Source organism: Triticum urartu, chromosome 7A (assembly GCF_056163025.1).
Source record: "Triticum urartu cultivar PI428250 chromosome 7A, HENAU_Tu73, whole genome shotgun sequence".
NCBI lineage: Eukaryota > Viridiplantae > Streptophyta > Magnoliopsida > Poales > Poaceae > Triticum > Triticum urartu.
Genome location: NC_141879.1, coordinates 403,712,986 through 403,721,450, shown reverse-complemented (window position 1 = coordinate 403,721,450; position 8,465 = coordinate 403,712,986). Strand labels below are relative to the sequence as shown.

Genomic DNA, 8,465 nt, shown 5'->3' with positions numbered 1-8,465 from the left:
ACTCGAAGTAGAGCTTTGTGATGTCAAATCACACCTCAAGGCCGAGCATCTGCGCTTGGCGCACGGGTGGTACTGGATCGAAGTAGCCGTCGTCTTTAGCTGCCTATATCTCGAGGCCACTCACTCGAAGGATGAGGAGTCTTCCACTGCGGTGAGAGAAGCCCGCGACCGCGCCTTTGAGTAAGCCAAGGCCGCGGACCGGCGGCACGAGGCTGCTGAGAAGCGCGAGCGGGAGGTCCTGGCCTCTGCCGCCGCCCTGGAGCGGCAAGCTCAAGCACGCGAAGCCTCCATGCCTGCCCCCGTGGAAGGGGTGTTGGCCCGTGAAGCGAGGCTCCTCACTCTTGAAGAGGCATTGGAGCTGGTGGCATTTGAGTAGAACTTGGAGCGCGATCGGCTGGAGGTAATGGAGAGCCAAGTAATAACCAGCGAGGCTGCACTGGCCTCTCGGGAGGCAAGGGTCCAGGTGGAGATCAACGAGGGGATCATGGTACCCGCCGAGTTCTCATCAAGGACGATCACCAGAAACTGAAGCTTCAGGAGACTCGCTTATGCACCCGGTGTGATGAACCGAAGGACGAGATCAACAGCCTCAAGAAGCAGCTGGCCGGGGCGGACAAGCGTCAGAAGACTGCCCTCTACGCCCAAGCCATGGACGAAGCCGAGCTGGCATCCCTCTACCAGCAACTAGGGGAAGTCACTTCCCTGGTGGAGCGAGCAATAGATGAGGTGAATCGGGCTCGGGAGCTGCAGCTCACGCGTTCCGTGATGTTCCAAGACCTCAAACGAAGGGCTAGTCGCTCCCCGCGCTCCATCTACAAGGAGAGCGTCTCCAGCCCGCTCGTTCCCGACGATGTCGGCTACCTCACCTTCTTTACCAGGATTGTGGAGCGGCTGGAAGGAAGCGCGGAGAAGGTGCGCAGGCTCGTCGACGAAGTAAGCTGCGACCTCCTTACGCAAGCCTAGACGTGTGTTTTCAGCTATCTCCTTCGCTCCGACACCAACTTTGACTTTGAGGCCGTGATCGACCCCGTTCCCCAGGTAATTCACGATGCCCTGGGGGAGTGGGTGTAGGATCATGTGGATGATCTGATTTCACGGTTTGCCCCCGGCAGCCTCGAAGATCAGCACGAAGCCAAGGGGCATGGGGCTGCCTCCAGCAGTGATGACGATGCATCCCCTTAGGACACCTTTCTTCCATTTTCCTGCTGAGATTTTAAGTGTGACCCCATGGGGATGTAAAGGCTACTGGTGAAAACTCCTTAATGATGCATGAAATAGTACTACACTCCCTTAGGCTAATTTTCCTTTTGCTTATTCTACGCCCGCTGTCCCCGAGCGAGGGTCGATCATCACTGGTATGCCGGGCCGCGAAGCCCGGTCAAGGCCAGGAGATGAGCACTCCTAAGGTCAGGGACCGAGGGCAACTCACGCCCGCTGGCTCGCTTAAGAGCGTCGCGTGAGGACTTAGACACCAAAGTCTTGGCAAGGTGTGCGTAGGGGCAGACCGCGGCTGATGCGGCCTGGGTCCTTCGCACCGCTGGGGTTGGCCTAAACACGAACACCGTGCTCAGCCCCTGCTCGCGGGACGATCGGGAGGCGGGCATCATGAAATTATTGCTGCTTTCGTGAAAATTCGAGAAATGGAAACACCGCAAGGAGAAATCTGAGGCGGAGCATCCTTCCATCTTCCCCATGGACTCTACACCAACACATCAAGCCCCACGTGGACGTGTGACAAGAGCGAGAGCACGTGCTTTGGAAACCGAGGTGAACTCCTTCCTACTTGACTTGCATACGGATACGAACGGGACTTGGTTGCTACCTCACCAAAATATGCTATGTCTTATTAGGTACGAAGAGGAACACTACCATGAAGCTCAGGAGCATCACCAAGGAGAAGGAGGACCACCCCAAGGCCACGCGAACCAAGACGGAGCGCAATAGCAGCAACACTGGAAGTCCCAGGTGACCCCGTGCACACGACCCCTGAGACCCCGTGCCCACGGACTGCCCAGGAAGCTGGCGCTGGAGCACTCTGTGCGCATGGGCGTGTACCGTGCCCACGGGACCCCCATGCGCACGGGCCCAACTTACCCTGTGCGCACGGGCCTCCCAAGATGGCCGGCTGAGATTGCATCTCGCCCTCCTCTTCATCTCCTTCGACCCCAAGGCTATATAAGGCATACCTAGAACCATGTTTAGGGTTAGCAAAGTATATGTAAGACATTTGTGAGCTTTTCTCCTTGTATCCCCTCCTCTTGGAGATCTAGACCCCCTTTGGGAAGAATCCTTGGGATTATCAAGCCCTCCTCTTGGAGAAGATCAAGATCAAGACCTCACCTAGTGGGTAGAACTTACCTAGTGTTATTTTCCTTGAATTGTTCATGTAATCTTGTGGATCTCATGTGTGCTACTCTAGTGGATGTGATATTTGGGTTTGTTTGAGTGTTTTGTGTCTTGTGCTCTTGAGTGTTCTTCCTCTTTCCCCCCTCCAAGTGTGAAAAGATCCCCTCTAGGGTTTTTCCCTACAACAAAATCCCAACCCATTTCTTAACAAGTACGCAAAAACTCCAAGCTTTATTCGAGGATATTGCGAATGGTTTACAAGAAGCAAAGGAAAACTATCGCGTCCGGTGCCTAGACTAGTCTACCCAGTAGTGCAGAGCATGGGGCCTCCACTTGTGCGTGGGCATAGTCGATGTTCGACCGTTCCGCCAGCGCGGAGCATGGGGCTTCCACTTGGGCACTGGCGGGAGCTCCCACGAGGCCGTGGAACGGTGCACTGGGAGCTCCGGGACGTGTACATCCCCACTCCTTTTTATGTGAGAGTGTCACGGGTAGAACTTGCGGAGGTGCTGTATATTGCAGGCATTCTGCATGGGGACCCCATCCTCCGTCTCCAGGCGCGCGATACCTGGCCTGGAGATGTGGGCCACCCTGAACGGGCCCTCCCACATGGGCGAGAGCTTGTGGAGGCCCTCCCCGGAGAGGACCCGTCTCACCACGAGGTCTACGACCTCGAGAGTCAGGGAGCGGATGTTGCGGTTGTGGTAGTGCCGCAAGGCCTGCTGGTACCTCGTAGCGCACAGGGAGGCCTGGTGGCGGGCCTCCTTCCCGAGAACAAGATCAGTCCCCCACGAGGCGTCCTGGCACGCCTCGTCAAATTCCAAGACTCATGGGGAACCATGCTTGATTTCAGATGGGAGGACCGCCTCATCCCCGTAGACGAGGAAGAAGGGAGTCTTGCCGGTGGACTTGGTCGTGGTGGTGCGGATGGACCACAACACGGAATGTAACTCGTCCAGCCAGCCCCTGCCGCAAGCCTCAAACTTCTTCTTGAAGCTCCTTGTCTTGAAGCCCTTGATGACCTCTGCGTTGGCACACTTGGCCTGACCTTTACTCCGCTAGTGCGCCACCGAAGAGTAGCATATTTGTGTTCCAAGGTTAGCACAATACGACCTGAAGAGGTTGCTTGTAAACTGGGAGCTGTTATCAGTGATGATACGGCTGGGGACACCGAACCGGCTCACGAGGCCCCAGATGAACTTGACGAGTGAGCCTGCAGGGATGGTGCGCACAGGCTTCACCTCCGCCCACTTGGTGAACTTGTTGATGTCGACGTAGAGGTAGCGGTAGCCGCCGGCCGCCCGGGGGAATGGACCCAGGATGTCCAACCCCTAGACCACGAAAGGCCAGGAGAGTGGAATTGTCTAGAGCACCTTCACTGGCTGGTGTATCTGCTTGTCGTGGAACTGGCAAGCCTCACACGATCGGACTAGATCGGTGGCGTCATGGAGCACTATGGGCTAGTAGAATACATGCGGAACACCTTGCCCACAAGTGTTCGTGACGAGGAGTGATGCCCGAAGTCTCCTCCATGAATGTCGTTCAGCAGTTCACGCCCTTAATCTTCTGGAATGCATCTTAGCGAGACGTCGTTGGGGCACCTGCGGTACAGCTCGCCTCCCCGTAAGCAGTAAGCGGTGGCCTGGCAAGCTACGCGCTCCGCATCCTACTCCTTTTCTGGCAAGGTGCCACGGAGCAGGTAGGCTTTGAGCTCCTCGACCTAGCTACCGTCCTGAGGTTCCAACGCCAGGAGCAGGTGGGCTCCGGAGGTCAGGCCGCAGGCCGGGGCCCCTGAGGGCGGTGCAGGCGGCAACTCCTCCAGGAGCAGTGTTAGGTCGACAACCAAGGGTGCGGCTGACGGGTTGAAGAGCTCCTCAAAGACACGAGGGCATTGAGGTTCGCGGTGGGACGCTCTCCTGGCAATGTCATCGGCTTCCTTGTTTGTGCCCTGCGGGACGTGCTGCAATTCCAAGCCCAAGAAACGCTTTTCAATTTTACATACCTCCTCAAGGTATGCTGTCATATGCTCGTCCTTTGGCTTGTACTCTTTGTTGGAAAAGTTGACAAGGAGCTGAGAGTCACCCTTGATGGTGAGGCACATGATCCCCAAAGCAGGCAGCGGCCTTGAGGCCGGCGATCAGGCCCTCATATTCAGAAATGTTGTTGCACACCTTCTGGCCTTGCTGGAAGCATAGTTGGACGACGTAGTGGAGCTTGTCATTGGTTGGAGAGACGAGCATGGCCCCAGCCCCCGCGCCCTGTCGGGAGAAAGCGCCATCGAAGTACATGACCTAGCCATCAGGCGCCTCATGTCCAAGCGAGAGGGGCTGGCCGTCGCCAGGCTCACCGTCATGGGCATCAGTCCACTCTGCCACAAAGTCGACAAGCGCCGCCCCCTTGATGACCCTGGTTGTGCTGAATTCTAGCTGGAAGGCTTGCAGCTCGAAGTTCCACTCGGCGACCCAGCCATCGGCATTGGGGCTACGCAATACCTTCTCCGTGGGGTATGTGGAGACAACCTTGATGGGGTGGCCTTGGTAATAGTGGCGTAGCTTTCTTGAAGCAACCAGGATCGCGAGAAAGAGTTTCTGCTACATGGGGTAGCGTGCGCGTGCGTCCAGCAGCACCGTGCTGACGAAGTACACCGGGTGCTCGACGAGGCGTGGGGCGTCGGTGGTGGCTTGCCTCACGCGGGGTGCGAGACGCCTGGGTGCCTCATCGGGGGACGGAGGGGCGTGCGCCTCAACAGCGCCGCCCCGCGGTGACGAAGGCTCGGGTGGCCCCGGGATCTCGTGTAGATCGCCTGGCCCTGCTTTGGTGCTAACGCGCTCTCCCAGGACTGCCATGAGTGCTGCGCTGGCGGAATGCGGTGTGGCCGCCAAGTAGAGCACCAAGGGTTCACAGAATCGGGGCGCCACCATGATGGGAGGGCTCATGAGGTACCTTTTGAGGTATTCGAAGTCCGCCTCTGCTTCCGGGGTCCACTCAAGGAGCCCTTTCTCTTCATCAGCTTGAAGAATGGCAAGGCATGCTTGCCAAGCTTGGAGATAAAGCGCCCCAGGGAAGTCACACATCTCGCCAGTTTCTGTATTTCTTTGAGGGTCTAGGGTGGACGCAGCCTTTCAATCGCCTGGACCTTCTCGGGGTTTGCCTTGATCCCTCGATGCGAGACAAGGAAGCTGAGCAGCTTGCCAGAAAGGACTCTGAAGACGCACTTATCAGGGTTAAGCCTAAAATTCACTCTGCGCAGGTTGGCGAATGTTTCCTCCAAGTCTTCGATCAGGGTTCTAGCCGCACGTGACTTGACCACGATGTTGTCATCGATGTATGCCTATGTGTTTCTCCCCAGCTGCGGCCCCAACACGATGTGCATTAGTCGCTGGAAGGTGGCGCTAGCGCTACTCAACCTGAAGAGCATGCAGGTGTAGCAGTACATGCCGCACGGAGAAATGAAGGTCTTCTTCTCAACATCCTCCGCCATCTTGATCTGATGATAACTCGAGAACGCATCCAGGAAGCACAATAGATCGCACTCAGCGGTACAGTCCATGATCTAGTCGATGCGTGGGAGTAGGAAAGGATCCTGAGGACAAGCCTTGTTGACGCTCGTGAAGTCAACGAACATGCGCTCCTTTCCATCCTTTTTGGGAACGACCATCGGGTTAGCGAGCCACTAGGGATGCCGCACTTCTCATATGCCCCCCACTTCTTGTAGCTTGTGCACTTCTTGTACAATGAATGCTTGCTTCTCCGGCGCCTGATGCCATGCTTTCTGCTTCACTGGGCGGGCATTGGGGCATACCGCCAGGTGGTGCGCGATTACTTCCCTCGGGATGCCAACCAGATCGGAGGCCTTCCATGCGAACACATCCTTGTTTGCCCAGAGGAAGCTGACAAGCGCTTCCTCTTGCTCCGGGGGAGGCTGGCGCCGATGGTGAAGGTAGGGCCCGAGTTGTCGCCGTCGACGGGCACCTTCTTCGTCTTGGAGCGGTCTTGGGAGAACAGTTGCTTCTTCCTTGCGGGTGCGGCGTCTGGGGCACCCTCGGCATATGGGCGTGAGGCCACCGCGGCCTTGTAGGCGAGCTTGAGGGCTCGGACCGCATCCTTCCTATCCCCAGCCACGGATGCCACCACTGCCTGGCATCTTGATGATGTTGTAGCCCGGGTGGGTCACCGCCATGAACTTGGCAAGCGCAGGGTATCCCAAGATGGCATTGTAAGGGAGGCCGATCCGGGCCACGTCGAAGTCGATCAGCTTGACGCGGTAGTTGTCGCGCTTGCCGAAGGTGACTGGGTGATGCACTTGCCCCAGTGGATGGTGGAGACATTAGTCACCCTAGAGAATGGCCTGGTGGGCCCGAGCTGGTCATGGGACACTTGAAGCACCTCGAAGGTTTCGACAGAAAGCACGTTGAGGCCGGCGCCGCCATCGATGAGGGTCTTGGTGACGGAGACATTGCTGATTGTCAGGGTACACAACATGGGGAGCGCGCCGACGACAGTTGCAGACCTTGGGTGGTCCTTAGATTCCAAGGTGATGATGGCCTGGGGTTGCGTGTGGCACCACAGAGCCTTCGGCCGAGGCAGCACCGCGTTCGCCTCGCGGAGGAGCTGTTTGGAGTGGCGTTTGTAGGCCGACACCTGAGATCCACCAAGGATACAGGCCACCGCGCGAGGCTATGGGAAACTCCCGGCTCCGTCGTCCTACTGACCGTCACCGCGCCTTCCGAACCGCGATCGCCAAGAGGCGGTCACTCGAGGCAGCTTTCGCAGGGGGTTGGCGCGGCTCACCTTAACCGGAGCCCAGGGAAGTGCCTTCTGGGCCAGAGGAGGAGCCCTGCGCCCGGCCTCACCATTGCGGGGTCTCCTAGGTCCACCTCGGAAGGACGAGCTGACACAGCAGGGGCAAGCACGGAGCTGCGACGAGGGCAGGGAAGTAGGCGGAGAGCGAAAGGGCTCCATGCCTCCGCAAGCAGCGTCAAGAAGCTCGATGATGCGGTCGAGCCAGGCGTCGTAGTCTTCATTGGTGGGACAATAGCGCAGCAGCTCACGCGGCATGAGAAGCGCAGCCTGCGTGTTCGCCGACCCGTGACGAACGTGGGAGGACGAGGTTGTGGTGGGAGTGAGGGAAGGCATGGCGATGCGGCCGTCACACCGTACGGAGGGCGGTAGTGAAGAGTCCTGCTGCTCGCGTGCTGCAGGGTCGGTGGCGGCGTTGGCCGCGGGAGAAGCAGAGCGGTGTGGAGCGGCACAGCCCACGGGCGCCATCTGGGCGACCCGAGTAGCCTGTCGCTCTGCGCGAACTCGATGGGTATCGGCCATGGGAGCGGCAAGGCTAGGACAGAGCGAAGTGGATGGAGAACTCCGACACGCCCCTACGTGGTGCACCAAATGTTAGAATCGTGGGCTCCGCAGACCTAGTAAGGTTCAAACTCAGGGGTGTGTGCGAAGGATCTTGCCTAGCTACGGCTCGCTGCTCACTGCCCCACGACCTGGGCTTCGTCGGGCTAAAAGGAAAGGGAAGAAGAAGTGAACATGGTGGTTTACCCAAGTTCGGGCCACCATGCGGTGTAAAACCCTCTCCTACTTTGTGGTGGATTGCCTCGCGAGGAGGGTGTGTATGAACCAGTACAAGTGTGAGCTGCCTCGGAAGAGCTCTGAGGGTGAAGGATTTGATCCCTCTCTCTAGTGCAGACTAGCCTATATTTATAGTGGCATTGGTCCTCTTCCCTCATAGCTTAGGCGGGAAGGGATTCTGATGACCCACAATTATAGGGGATCATTTGTAGCCTTTTTTGATAAATAAGAGTCTCGAACCCAACGAGGAGCTAAAGGTCTTCCCTCAAGTTCTATCGACCACCGATACAACTCTACACACACTTGACGTTTGCTTACCGGAAACAAGTATGAAACTATTTTGTAGGTGTGATGTTGAAACTACTTTGCAAGAATAAAACTAGAAGTACATTCCAAGATAATAAAAGTTAGGTGTTTAGTAAAAGGGTTTTTGTCACCAAGAAAGTTATTTGTCCATAGGCAATTGATAACAAGTACCGGTAATCATTCTTGCAATTTTATATGACGGAGAGGCATGAGCTAACATACTTTCTCTATTGGGA

General features: G+C 57.1%; 1 pseudogene; it reads left to right on the top strand.

Moving 5' to 3' along the window:
* The first annotated feature begins 262 nt into the window (after positions 1 to 262).
* On the top strand, positions 263 to 1,182 carry LOC147959750 (uncharacterized; annotated as a pseudogene).
* Positions 1,183 to 8,465: the final 7,283 nt, after the last annotated feature.